Source organism: Haemaphysalis longicornis, unplaced genomic scaffold (assembly GCF_048455015.1).
Source record: "Haemaphysalis longicornis isolate Haplotype H1 unplaced genomic scaffold, Haemaphysalis longicornis Haplotype H1 scaffold_2, whole genome shotgun sequence".
Classification (NCBI taxonomy): Eukaryota; Metazoa; Arthropoda; class Arachnida; order Ixodida; family Ixodidae; genus Haemaphysalis; species Haemaphysalis longicornis.
In genome coordinates, this window is record NW_027526295.1 from 14190761 (window position 1) to 14204456 (window position 13696).

Sequence of the window (13696 nt, forward strand, 5' to 3'; positions counted from 1 at the left end):
TGGAAAGATGGTGTCCCAATTAGAATGATCAGATGCCACGTACATTGCGAGCATATCCCCTAGCGTCCGGTTGAAACGTTCGGAGAGACCATTGGTCTGTGGGTGGTACGCTGTTGTGGTGCGATGGATGGTTCGGCAGGCTGTGAGGAGGGCTTCTATAACTTCAGACAGAAAAACCCTTCCTCTGTCACTGAGTAGTTCTCTAGGCGCTCCATGTCGTAGAATGAAGTGCCGAAGGAGGAAAGAGGCAACTTCAGGCGCAGTTGCAGCCGGCAGTGCTGCCGTCTCTGCATATCGGGTCAGGTGGTCAACAGCCACAACAATCCACCTGTTTCCAGCTGCCGTGCAAGGGAGAGGCCCATAGATGTCGATGCCGACGCGGTCGAAGGGTCGTTCTGGACATGGTAAAGGTTGTCGAGGTCCAATTCCTTGGCGAGGTGGAGATTTGCGGCGTTGGCAGTGAACACAGGAACGAACGAACTGACGAACAAAACGGTACATGCCGCGCCAGTAGTACCGCAGGCGCAAACGTTGGTAGGTTTTGGGTACACCAGCATGGGCGCAGTGCGGCTCGTCGTGAAAATATGCGCATATTTGTGCACGTAGGTGGCGTGGAATTACTAGGAGCCACTTGCGACCTTCGGGTTGGTAGTTGCGTCGAAACAGCAGACCGTCACGAATGGCAAAGTGCGACGCTTGCCGGCGTAGATTTCGAGATGCACCTTTCGCCGATGAGCCTGACAGGAGTTTGAAGATGGAGGAAATCCAGGCGTCTTTCTTTTGCTCGGATGACATGGACTGTATCTCCAGTGGTGAGAGGTAACAATCGGTAGTCGAGAGTCGCTCACTTTCATGCGGCAATGGGGAGCGAGAAAGGGCATCAGCGTCATGGTGCTTCCGGCCTGACCTATAGGTAACGCGAATATCATATTCCTGGAGTCGCAAAGCCCAGCGTGCTAGGCGACCGGACGCATCTTTTAGTGAGGACAGCCAGCAAAGCGAGTGGTGGTCCGTAACAACCTCGACAGGGCGGCCGTAGAGATACGGGCGGAACTTTGCAAGCGCCCAAACAACAGCTAAGCATTCTCGCTCTGTCACAGAATAGTTGGTCTCGGCTTTTGTTAGCGTACGACTTGCGTAGGAGACCACATACTCGTCATAACCTGCCTTCCGTTGTGCGAGAACTGCCCCCAAACCGACTCCGCTCGCATCGGTGTGAATCTCGGTAGGGGCGTCGGGATCGAAATGGCGCAGGATTGGCGGAGATGTGAGGAGATGACGCAGTTTAGCAAAAGCGTCGTCGCAAGCCGTTGACCACTCAGAGATACTGCCTTCCTTGCTGAGGAGCTGTGTCAGTGGCGCGATGAGGGATGCAAAGTTCCGTACGAAGCGGCGAAAATACGAACACAGCCCAATGAAGCTGCGAAGGGCCTTCACTGATGTCGGCTTCGGGAACTCTGCCACAGCACGCAACTTGGCAGGATCCGGCAGCACCCCCGCTTTAGAGACAACGTGGCCGAGGATGGTCAGCTGTCGGGCAGCAAAACGGCACTTCTTGAGGTTTAGCTGCAGTCCTGCGGTTGTTAAGCACGTCAAAATTTTCTCAAGTCGGATGAGATGTGTGGAAAAATCTGGAGAAAAGACCACAATATCATCCAGGTAACAAAGGCATGTCTGCCATTTGAGTCCACGGAGAATGTTGTCCATCATTCGCTCGAAGGTTGCAGGCGCATTGCAGAGGCCAAACGGCATGACGTTAAACTCATAGAGGCCATCTGGAGTAACAAAGGCCGTTTTTGCACGATCAGCCTCCGCCATGGGGACCTGCCAATATCCTGAGCGTAAGTCAATTGAAGGAAAAAACTCTGCGCCTTGAAGACAATCGAGGGCGTCATCGATTCTTGGCAAAGGATATACGTCTTTGCGGGTTATCTTGTTAAGCCGTCGGTAATCGACGCAAAACCGAATAGAACCGTCCTTCTTCTTGACAAGCACTACCGGTGACGCCCATGGACTCGTGGATGGTCGAATCACACCACGTTGGAGCATGTCCTCGACTTGTTCGTCAATTACGCGGCGTTCAGTAGGAGAAACACGGTAGGGACGTTGTCGTAAGGGTGCGTGACTCCCAGTGTCGATGGTGTGTTCAACAGTGGTGGTACGCCCCAGGCCAGTCTGGACAGAATCAAAAGACGTCCGAAATCGGTGCAGCAATGCAAGAAGTTGGTCTCGTTCGGACGACGAAAGCTTGTCATCAACGGCGCGAAGAAAGATATCTGCAGACGGTTGGGGTGTCGCTGCTGCAGGAGCGCAGAGTCCACTGACGTCAAGGGTTGTTAAATCATCTGGAAAATCCACAGCCACAACAGAAGCTACGGTCTCGACGTGGCCGACGCACTCTCCGCGTTGCAAGGTGCAGGGACATGAGCCGTAGTTAGAAAGGAGAAGTGTAGCTTCGCTGTTGCGGATTGGAAGCAGGGAGAAAGGAAGCGTAAGATTTCGGCGCTGGTAGAACAGGGTAGAAGGCGTAAAGAGTACTGTCGCATTGGACAGAGAGGGGCACGATAAAGAAGCAAGGACTGCGGAATGAGGAGGAATGCTAACTTCTTCCGCGAGGAGCAGTTTTACGGCAGAACAAGCGGGCGGGTCATCAGCGGTAGGATCTATGGACGGGAAGAGCTCTACTTCGGCACGGCCACAGTCGATTACAGCTCCATGTTGGGAAAGGAAGTCCCACCCCAGTATTACATCGTGGGAGCACGAAGGCAGGACAACGAACTCGATAACGTATAGGACGTCTCGAATAACGGCACGGGCAGTGCACACGCCGAGTGGATCTATGGGATGAGCCGTAGCAGTCCGCAATAAGAACCCGAGGTGCGGCGTCGTGACCTTCTTTAAGCGGCGGCAGAGTTTGGCGTCCATGACAGAAACGGCGGCTCCAGTGTCGACAAGGGCTAAGATTTCGGCGCCATCTATGACAATACTAATGATGTTTGCGGGAGAGGGAGGAGGTCTTGGGCAGATCGACGACGACGCAGTTCTTGCCTCCGGAACTGCGGCGCCTAGTTTTCCGCTTGCGTTGGGGTAGGACGACGACGCATGGGCGACAGCGAGCGTCGTCGCGGAGACGAAGATCGGCGGCCGGTGAAGTCACGGCTTTCGGAGGGCATAGATGTCACCGGCGAATACGCGGCGCCCTCCTGAATGAGTTGCGATGGGGCGTAGGAATAAGCCGTGGCAGGGTTGCGTCCAGTTGTCATACTGCGGCGGCAATAGCGGGCCACATGGCCAGGAGCCCTGCATGCAAAGCAAATTGGACGATTGTCCAGCGTCCTCCAAGGGTTAGTGAGTTGCGGACCAGAGCATACCGGGGGGCGTACAGGTACGCGGGGCTGCAGAAAGACGGGGCTTTGATGTATGTACCTGGCTGCGACTTCAGCATAAGGTCGCCGTGGGACAGAGTCAAGAAAGGTCGGTGGAGCGGCCATCGGCATGGAGGGTATAGAATCGGCATAAGCCAGAGTTGTGGTGACTGGGGCTGTCGGCGTAGCGTCGGAATAGGGCACGGGGGCGACAACAACAGGAGTTGACTGCAGTGCAGTTGGAAGGGACTGAGCAACTTGTTGTTGGACAATGGTCCGGAGGTCAGGGCTGAGGGAAGATTTACGCTCCGGAACGTTTGGCATTAGGGACAATTGACGAGCCACTTCCTCGCGCACAAACTGCTGGATTCGCTGAAATAATGTACCATCACTGTCGTTAGCAGCCAAGCTGGACATAAACTGATCTTGTACGACGGGTCGCCGAGTGAGAGCCCGCTGCCTACGCAGCTCGTCGAAACTCTGGCAAATGGTAACGACCTCTGCCACAGTTTGGGGGTTTTTCGCGAGGAGCATTTGGAAGGCATCGTCTTCGATCCCTTTCAGGATATGCTTGATCTTGTCCGTTTCGGGCATGGCGCTGTCGATCCTCCTGCACAGATCTACGACGTCCTCGATGTACGAAATGAAGTTTTCACCACTTTTCTGTGCACGCTCGCGCAAACGCTGCTCCGACCGTAATTTTCGTACAGCGGGGCGTCCAAATACTGCTTGGAAGTCGGCTTTAAATTCTGGCCACGTTTCAAGACGGGCTGCATTGTTCAGGAACCATTTCTCCGCGAGCCCAGTCAAAGAATATTCCACGTTATTGAGCTTGAGGCGGTTGTCCCAATTGTTACGAGTGCTCACCCGTTCAAACGCGGCAAGCCAGTCGTCGACGTCCTGCTCATCGGTGCCGTTGTACTTGGGAGGGTCCCGCTCACGGATCGCACCAGAGCAGACGATGGGTGTTGGCGTAGGCGCCGGGTTATCGTCGCGAGGCATTGTAGGAGTTTGAAGTGTCCGATTGCGGAGCTCCAGGGTAAGAAAACGACTGCCGACGCGGGTCACGCCCTCTCGACGATTGTGCGAAGGCCGATGAGGTGGGAAGCTGGGGCCAGGGCGGGGAGGAACCCGCACACTCCACCAAAATTGTAAGGAGGATTTATTCCAAGGCCAAAGGAGTGGTCAGCTCAAAGTCAGCTCTAGGAGTCAGGAGCACGAAGTCCGCTCTGCAGTGTTGGCCGAGAGCAAAAGCGAGAGGCAGCTTCTTCTTCCTTCCAAGCGTTCGCGATGCGGCTGCCGTCTATTGTTGTTACTTGACTGCGATGATGATGCTCTGTTTCGGCACGTACCCTCTCATGGCGAGTGGACAGTGCTTCCTATACTCGCGTTGCTCCTTCGTGAATTGCGCTGGCGACGGGCATCCTTACAATATGTATATATATATATATATATATATATTATATATATATATATATATATATATATATATATATATATATATATATATCCTTTTCACCACTTTCTTTTCGACTAAAAAAATTCTTCATCTCTTTCTATGACCCACCACAACCTCCCCTTTGCTTTCCGAGGTTTTCTTGACTGCCAAACCTTATTTTCTGTCTTATTTCACGGAGCCCCTCATTTCCCATTTTCTGATTCGCTATATATATATATATATAGTGTGAGCTTTGTTCGAGGCTACAGCTTGTCTGCCAAGATTTTTTTTACATATAAGGAAGAAAGAAAGAAAGAAAAACACGCGCCCAGAGTGGGGACCGAACCCACGCCTTAAGATTCGGTCCCCACTCTGGGTTCGGTCCCTGGGTTCGGTCCCCACTCTGGGCGCGTGTTTTTCTTTCTTTCTTTATTCCTTATATGTAAAAAAAAATCTTAACTTCATTAACCGTAGTAAAAAATAGAGCCTAACCACACCCTTATGCCTCCTTTGGCGTTGTAGACTGCCGACCTATGCTTCTGTATATATATATATATATATATATATATATATATATATATATATATATATATATATATATATATATACAAGAGAAGAAAAACTTCGAACAAGGTAAAAGCACGATTGTGGCCTACGTTTCAGCAAAGAGAACTTGCTTTCCTCAGGGCAATCTCTCGCCTGGCAGGCAGGGTTTATATAGGGGTAGGTCCCCAGGTGAGATGGGAGGGAAAGATGGAAGGGAAATTGAGCAAGCTGATTAGTTTCGGAGTGTGTCGGGGGAGAGATTGAGGGGCCAAGAAGGTTGTCTAGTTTAAGCCGCGAAGTAGGTCACACGGAAGTCAGCTGGTGGTTGATATTCGTGGAATTTTTGGACAGAAAGGATGAGAAGGTGCTTATTGATCCGCTGCGGGGTATAGGGAAAGGATCTCAGAACCGCCGGAAGCGGACCAGGCGGTGAGGGTGGGGTCCTTATCAGAAACTATCTGCAAGCCTCAGGTCAAAAGAAAAGATAGAGACGGGGGAAAACTAACTAGGTCAAGAACAAAAGAAAAAAAAGGAGAAAAAAAACACAGGGAGGGAAACCACATAAACCCACACACAAAAGAAAAAGCAATGACCCCGCAACTGAAATGGCACGTGTCACCCACGGCAACATTCCTGGAACAGGCCTGTCCTGAAACTCAAAAACGAAAAGATAAAGTTAGAGTGACGCACGGGGCACAAGACCACGCGGAGTAAAAAAAGAAAAAAAGGAGAAATTAAATAAATAAAATTGAATTCCAAAAGCAAAGGTTGGAGGAATGAGGGCGAGTATTAACCTAGACGCTAAGGAATGAAACAAAAGAAAAAGAAAAGAAATTGGGTGACCAGGTACAGAGCAGAGTGAACGGTCATAGCCTTTGGATGAGGTATATGCACGAAAATGCCTAATGCTGTATTCCCGGTGAATATCGCAAGGATTCCAAGTTGCCCTTAGACGCATTAATTCCAGCAGGTTCCATGGAGTTGAATTTGTGAATTAAGTAGGATTCTCGGTATTTCCTGTCTCTAGGAGACTTAAAATTTGACTGAAGTACACACAACTTAAGGTCATCAAAATTGTGGCCTGGTTGGTTGAAATGCTGCGCTACAGCTATGGAGGATTTGCTAAGAGTATCTGCCCGGTGACAATGGTAAACTTAACGGTAACGGTAAAAACAACGGTAAACTTAAAACCACGCTTTTTAGAAAGCCAACAGACAGGCAGCAGTACCTAGATTATAAAAGCCATCACCCCAGGCACTGCAAACAAGGGATCTTTGTAGGACAAGCCACCAGGCTTAGAAGAGTATGCAGTGATGACAGTGACTACGTAGAGCACCTAGACGAACTCAAGGCCACCCTTATGAACAGGAACCACCCCAAAAGCTCGCTGGATCAGGCGTACCAACGTGTGTCTAATCTCAAAAGGGATGACGTTCTCAACAAACAGCGGCAAAACGAAAGCGCCAGGCCACCTGCCCTAATAACTAAATTTTCAAACGCCCTCCCAAACGTAAACAATATACTGCGGAAGTACTACCCCATTTTAGCCAGTAACGACCGGCTTAAAAAGACATTCCCGGAAGCACGAAGGGTTACCTACCGGAGAAACAGGAATCTAAAAGATATTTTAGTGCATGCTAAAACAGGGCCTTCAAAGCAACCAGTCATAGCCAGCTGCTCCTGCCCCAGACGCAAGACTTGTAGGCACCTGCAAACAGACTGCGTTGTAAAAAGCACAGCCAGTAATTATGTCCACAAGGTTAATTCAAGTTTTACGTGCACTTCATCCAACATTGTGTATATGTTGGAATGCTCAATGTGCCACAAACAGTATATAGGCGAAACGAGCCAACCTATGAGCCTACGGCTTAATGGTCACCGGGCAGATACTCTTAGCAAATCCTCCATAGCTGTAGCGCAGCATTTCAACCAACCAGGCCACAATTTTGATGACCTTAAGTTATATATACTTCAGTCAAATTTTAAGTCTCCTAGAGACAGGAAATACCGAGAATCCTACTTAATTCACAAATTCAACTCCATGGAACCTGCTGGAATTAATGCGTCTAAGGGCAACTTGGAATCCTTGCGATATTCACCGGGAATACAGCATTAGGCATTTTCGTGCATATACCTCATCCAAAGGCTATGACCGTTCACTCTGCTCTGTACCTGGTCACCCAATTTCTTTTCTTTTTCTTTTGTTTCATTCCTTAGCGTCTAGGTTAATACTCGCCCTCATTCCTCCAACCTTTGCTTTTGGAATTCAATTTTATTTATTTAATTTCTCCTTTTTTTCTTTTTTTACTCCGCGTGGTCTTGTGCCCCGTGCGTCACTCTAACTTTATCTTTTCGTTTTTGAGTTTCAGGACAGGCCTGTTCCAGGAATGTTGCCGTGGGTAACACGTGCCATTTCAGTTGCGGGGTCATTGCTTTTTCTTTTGTGTGTGGGTTTATGTGGTTTCCCTCCCTGTGTTTTTTTCTCCTTTTTTTTCTTTTGTTCTTGACCTAGTTAGTTTTCCCCCGTCTCTATCTTTTCTTTTGACCTGAGGCTTGCAGATAGTTTCTGATAAGGACCCCACCCTCACCGCCTGGTCCGCTTCCGGCGGTTCTGAGATCCTTTCCCTATACCCCGCAGCGGATCAATAAGCACCTTCTCATCCTTTCTGTCCAAAAATTCCACGAATATCAACCACCAGCTGACTTCCGTGTGACCTACTTCGCGGCTTAAACTAGACAACCTTCTTGGCCCCTCAATCTCTCCCCCGACACACTCCGAAACCAATCAGCTTGCTCAATTTCCCTTCCATCTTTCCCTCCCATCTCACCTGGGGACCTACCCCTATATAAACCCTGCCTGCCAGGCGAGAGATTGCCCTGAGGAAAGCAAGTTCTCTTTGCTGAAACGTAGGCCACAATCGTGCTTTTACCTTGTTCGAAGTTTTTCTTCTCTTGTGTTCTCTACCATCTGCAAAGTTCTACTACTCCCTATATATATATATATATATATATATATATATATATATATATATATATATATATATGCAGTGGTGGTCGGTAGGTATGGTACGCTCTCATGTTCACCTGTATGCATGCATGTTTCGACTGCACTTGTATGCAAGCGAAACATTCAACAAGGTAGAAACCGAAACAAAGCCTACCGCTTGGGCTGAGGCAACATATGTTATTGTGCTTACTAGTTGGGGTTTGTCCCTTTTAAAAGGTTCTCACATACATTTTTTTACTCTAACTTGTCCCTACCTCAGTGTTTGTTTCAAAAGAACTGTTTTTCAAGCCTAACCAAACCCTTTTCACCATTTGCAATTTGTGATGTCACAAAGTGTAAAGCTGGAAAATGTATAGGGCAGCAGTACCTTTTTTCATATGTCGGGCATATTTGTATTCACAGAACTCTAAAATACTGATACAGGCCAACTTTGTGTTACATAATCGGATGGGAATCAGCGGAACTTTGCCGGAGACACACAAGACCCTGAGGAAACACACGGCACACTGCTGACTATCAAAAATTTTTACTGAAGGAAACAGGTATACACAAAGTTGATCCGGAAGGGCATTGAATAGGGAATGAAGGATGCGATGCCTGCGGAGAATCTATTTTTCATTGTTCAATAAGGCCACATATGGCACGCAAACGCACTGTTCTCCAGCTTCATCTGTCGCCAAGGCTTTGACCATTTTACGTCCGAGCTTGTTTTTATTTTTCCCGATAACAGCAATCTCCTGGAGGTTTGCTTTACTCGTGCAGTCTCGAACGTGAAGGGCGATGTGGCGGATGGAGTTGCTTGAAGGGAGGCCGCGTGCTCTCGGGCCCTGTCGTTCAATTAGCGGCCAGTTTTGGCCGATGTAAACGGACCCGCAGTTGTGGGGTATTTTGTACACTACATTTTTGTAGCATTGAGTGTATCTGGTCCGTTGTTTATCACAAATGGTTATCTGCAGTTTTGCCGTACGTACACGGGTTCTCCCATGGCCTGAAAAAAGTGGGGACAAAGCATGGTCTCAGAGTTGTGTTTTCAGGCCCCAACAAATGCTACCGCATGTGCCGTCGGTAAACAGTCACGCGAAGAGACCCGATTGCGATAAAAAAACATCGGACCAGATTTACCCAGTGCTGCAAAAATGAAGTGTACAAATACCCCTTAACTGCGGGTCCGTTTACATCTGCCGCTGCTTGAATGACAGGGCCCAAGAGCAGCTGCATCCCTGCAAACAACTCCGTCCGGGCCACCTCGCCCTTCACGTTCGAGACTGCACGTGCAAAGCAAACCTCCAGGAGATTGCTGTTATCGGGGAAAAATAAAAACAACCTCGGACGTGAAATGATCGAAGCGTTGGAGATAGATTAAGCTGGAGAACACTGCGTCAGCGTGCTATCTGTGGCCTTATCGAACAATAAAAAAGCGTTTCTATGCAGACATCCGCGATTGCCTTTTCAATGACCTTCCGTCTTAACTTTTTGTATATATGTGCGTTTCCTTCAGTAAAAATTCAGTTGATAGTCGTGTGTTTCATCAGGGTCTTTTGTGTTTTCGACAAATTTCCGCTGATTCCCATCCGAATATGTACCAACTTACGCAGCTCCGAGCCATTTTTCTGTTACAATTTCAGGTCAGTTTAAAATGAAGTTTTTTACATATCTGATTGCAGTAGACAGTCGTCTTAAATTTAGTTTACTTCTATATCTCCAGAACTTGCACAATGGACAAAAAAACTGGGAGTGTACAAAGTTGTGTAAGGAATGAAAAGGTGTTTATGCACAGGAATGTACTGTTCTCATGCCAACTGTTCTAGCCAAGTGCAATTACAAATATTTCTTCAGCTGTTTCTGCAGGCATGAAAGTTGGACTATTTGTATATCACAACAGTTCACTACAGGGTGTGGAATGTGTAAATATATATTTTGGAAGGAATAAGTCCTGCAAAGCATGTACACGCGGACGTTTATTCTTCATGCAGGTACACTGAAAGTAAAAGCGCTAGAAAACATCGAGATGCTGGCCTGCGGCTCTTCACACCAGACAACTTGCAAAAGTTGTTGTTTTCAACGGAAGACACCGCAGAGACCAATGTGAAGAGGCACAAGTTCTGGCACCTATGGCAACTCGGGCAGTGTACAGTGTTGGGGTGAAGTTGCATAAGTGTGATGGGGAGCTTGTCAGTGGCAGCTGCTCATGTGTAACCGGGAAAGGTGGTGTCTGCAAACATATTTGCTGTGTTTTGTACGGGCTGATGTACATTGCACAGCATGATCTCGCTGAAGTACCAGATGTCATTGCGTGCACTAAAGGTGAACGGCAGTGGTACAACCCGCTTGATCCAAAAGAATTAACTAAGCAATTTCAACAGATTGTATTCTCCAAGGACACCACTGAAAGAATTAGTGATGCACCGAGGCTTCACAAAAAACGAGACACCAACCCATGCCTCAGAACACGAGACTCGAATCTCTCAACACTGAGCCTCATAAAATTGCCTGGCAACTTCGAAGAATCTGGGCTAGATCGCTTCGCAGACGTACTTGAATCAAATGACTTTCTTCCAGAAGAACAAAGAAAACTTCGGAACCCTGGTACCGAAGATGTGGCTGGACTACCTGTAAGGTGGCTGGAGTGATCCATGACTTCGTGTAGCGCCAACAAAACGACAAGAACAAAGGGGGCGCTACACGAAGTCATGGATTACCGCTACCAACTAGCCCAAACCCAAACTCTAATAGGCTGGAGTGAGCCAAACAGGGGAATACTCTGCTGTCATACACAGACGAAGAAGTTAAGAAGTTACAGCCGTAGAGACAGCCACACGACTGCAAAGTGCTTGCCTCCTTTGGCATACGTATAGGGAGGGTCTGATCACGGCATCTGTAGCGCATAGAGATTACACGTGGGTCAGGACGTGCCAAACCAAAATGGGGCCGCATGAATCCCGACGTCTCATCGCGGCAGTGGTTGAAAAAAAGGCACGGCAACATTTGCCATGAATAGGGGCCTGCTGTGTGAGCCTGAAGCCAGGAAAGCATTTCAGGACAAAAAAGACAGCCACGTGGAGCTTGAAGTGACTGAAACTGGCCTCTTCCTCTCTCGTCATCACACTTTTCTAGGCGCAAGCCCAGATGGGCTTGTGAAGTGTAAATGCTGTGCACCACGGCTACTTGAGATCAAAGTGCCCCTAAAAATTCAAGATTTTGCCAAAAGGCAGTTGCGTGTTGGGGAACTAACGAAAAGCAGTGGCTATTACACTCAGGTGCAAGTGCAGATGGGTGTGACTGGTGTGAACACCTGCATGCTGTTTCGTTACAGCAAGGAAGAGTGCCGACAAATATCCGCGCCATTTGACCAGAGTTTCTTCAAGGAATTCATAGAACGTTGCAAATTTCTATTCCAGCTACTTGCTTCCCTACATTTCCACTAACTGGTAAAGTAATGCTAGAAAATGTTTTCACACTTGCTTGTGCATGCGTTCTGTCATACCATAAATACTTGAAGACAGTAGAAGTACCCCACCAGACTTTTGGTTCTGTGCTTGTAAATTACCTTTTCTGCCACGAAGATGTTTATGTATAAGGTTTGTGTATTTTTTTTCTGCATTAACAAGAACAGTCTACCCTCTTTGTACATCATTCACGTGCACGACTTGTCCACGCTGGAGAAAAATCGTACGAATGAGCGCGAGGCCCTCCAGTGTGAAGCGCCTGTGTGCTTCACGCTAAGTTCGCGGAGCCATAGGCTTGCCTATTTATGCCATGAAGCACACGAAACTGCACCGTTGGCGTTATTTTGCTGCTAATATTCACAGCAGTATGGCTTGCGTGCTACTGTAAGGGCTGGCCTTGCTCCAAAACAGCAACTTATGTGAAATTCTAAAAAAATTCTTGGGGCACCTAAGCTTGCTTACGTACTGTGGAGGTAAAATGCCTGGTGATACTTATTAACTGCTTCTTGACTGATAGAGTATTTGCGTTATTTGTGTCTGTATTCATTCCCGCTTCTTTGTATTCAATGTAATGTTACATTGACGGGCTCCTTTACTGCTGCATTGTCTGCAGTTCTCTTTTCGCCTTCATTTTGAATTCATCCAATGTGAATTAAACAAGCAGACTCGTAAGACATGCCACAGCTTTCCATGAATCAGTGTTTTGTGGGGCAGCAAGGCACCTGCTCACATGCCATCTTGTTCACGTATCCCATGGCATGAGCTATTGGAACTTTTATCCCACCACTGCTAACGTGTAGGCCTGCGCTGTGAGCTGGATGTGTGTTGTGACCTGTTTTTTTTATGGCCCTACTTTTAACCCATCACTGCTAGTGTGTAGGCCTGTACTATCATGTGCCTTCTGACCTGTTCTTTTTTGTTTTCCTGAAGGCCCTACGCAGTTTACAGGAAGAACGCAAACTATGTCAAATAAGCCACTGTACTAGAGCACTATGTGGAAAATATTTTTAGACAACTGGTTCTGCCAAAACAGGCGGCTGCAGACTTCCCGAAATTTACTCGGGCACTGTGTAACGCCGTTTCTCCGCAGCTCCATTATCCTCCTGCAGCTGGTTTCTGTGCAGGAAATGATACACTCAACATAGCCTCAGGTTATCAGTGAATGCCGTTACACCTTACAAGGTTAGGTCAGCCTGTTAATTAACATTTGATGTTTATGTCAAACCACAGCAGACTGGATGGCTGGACACAGGGGACAAGATTGTGATAGCCCATACAATTATGTTTCTCAATGGGCAGCTATGGCCACGATCATAAGCTTTAACCTTATCGAAATAAATGTATGTACCTATTCATTAACACCGCCAGGCATGGGTTCATTTCGATTTAATGGCAAGCATCAAAACACGCCGCTGTTTGAAATGGTGACAAAGAGATGAAGAGAGTATGGTTAATGCATAATGCACATTCATGATAGTACAGGTAGCAATATGTTATAACAAAAAATGGGGGGTCAATACAGACAACACATCTTTTCATGCAAGTAGACGTAGTGCTCATGAAATGTAGTGAAGAAGGGAATTGCCAAGCAAACAAAGCAAATAAACTTGAATACAAAACATAGGCAGGGACATTTTTTATGATGCTTGAATGTGCATGAGAAGGAGACGGCCCTTCGTACGTGCCCTCCTGAAGGGAGTGGGTTGCTCCTTGTTTTGGGCAAAGGGTGAATAAAAAAGGTTTGAGGGACGGTGAGCAGTTCCTAGAACAGGCACAAAGGCCTATGTCCTTCCCATTTGTGGCTGTGCTGCATGGCCAAAAAAGTAGTCAAATTTAGTACAAGGGAACGGACACAGCCTATCAGAGCAGACATGCAGACTTCATTCACACCTGC

General features: G+C 47.7%; 1 pseudogene; it reads left to right on the forward strand.

The window, feature by feature from the left end:
- The first annotated feature begins 11152 nt into the window (after window positions 1-11152).
- On the forward strand, window positions 11153-12520 carry LOC144166988 (uncharacterized; annotated as a pseudogene).
- The last annotated feature ends 1176 nt before the right edge of the window (window positions 12521-13696 follow it).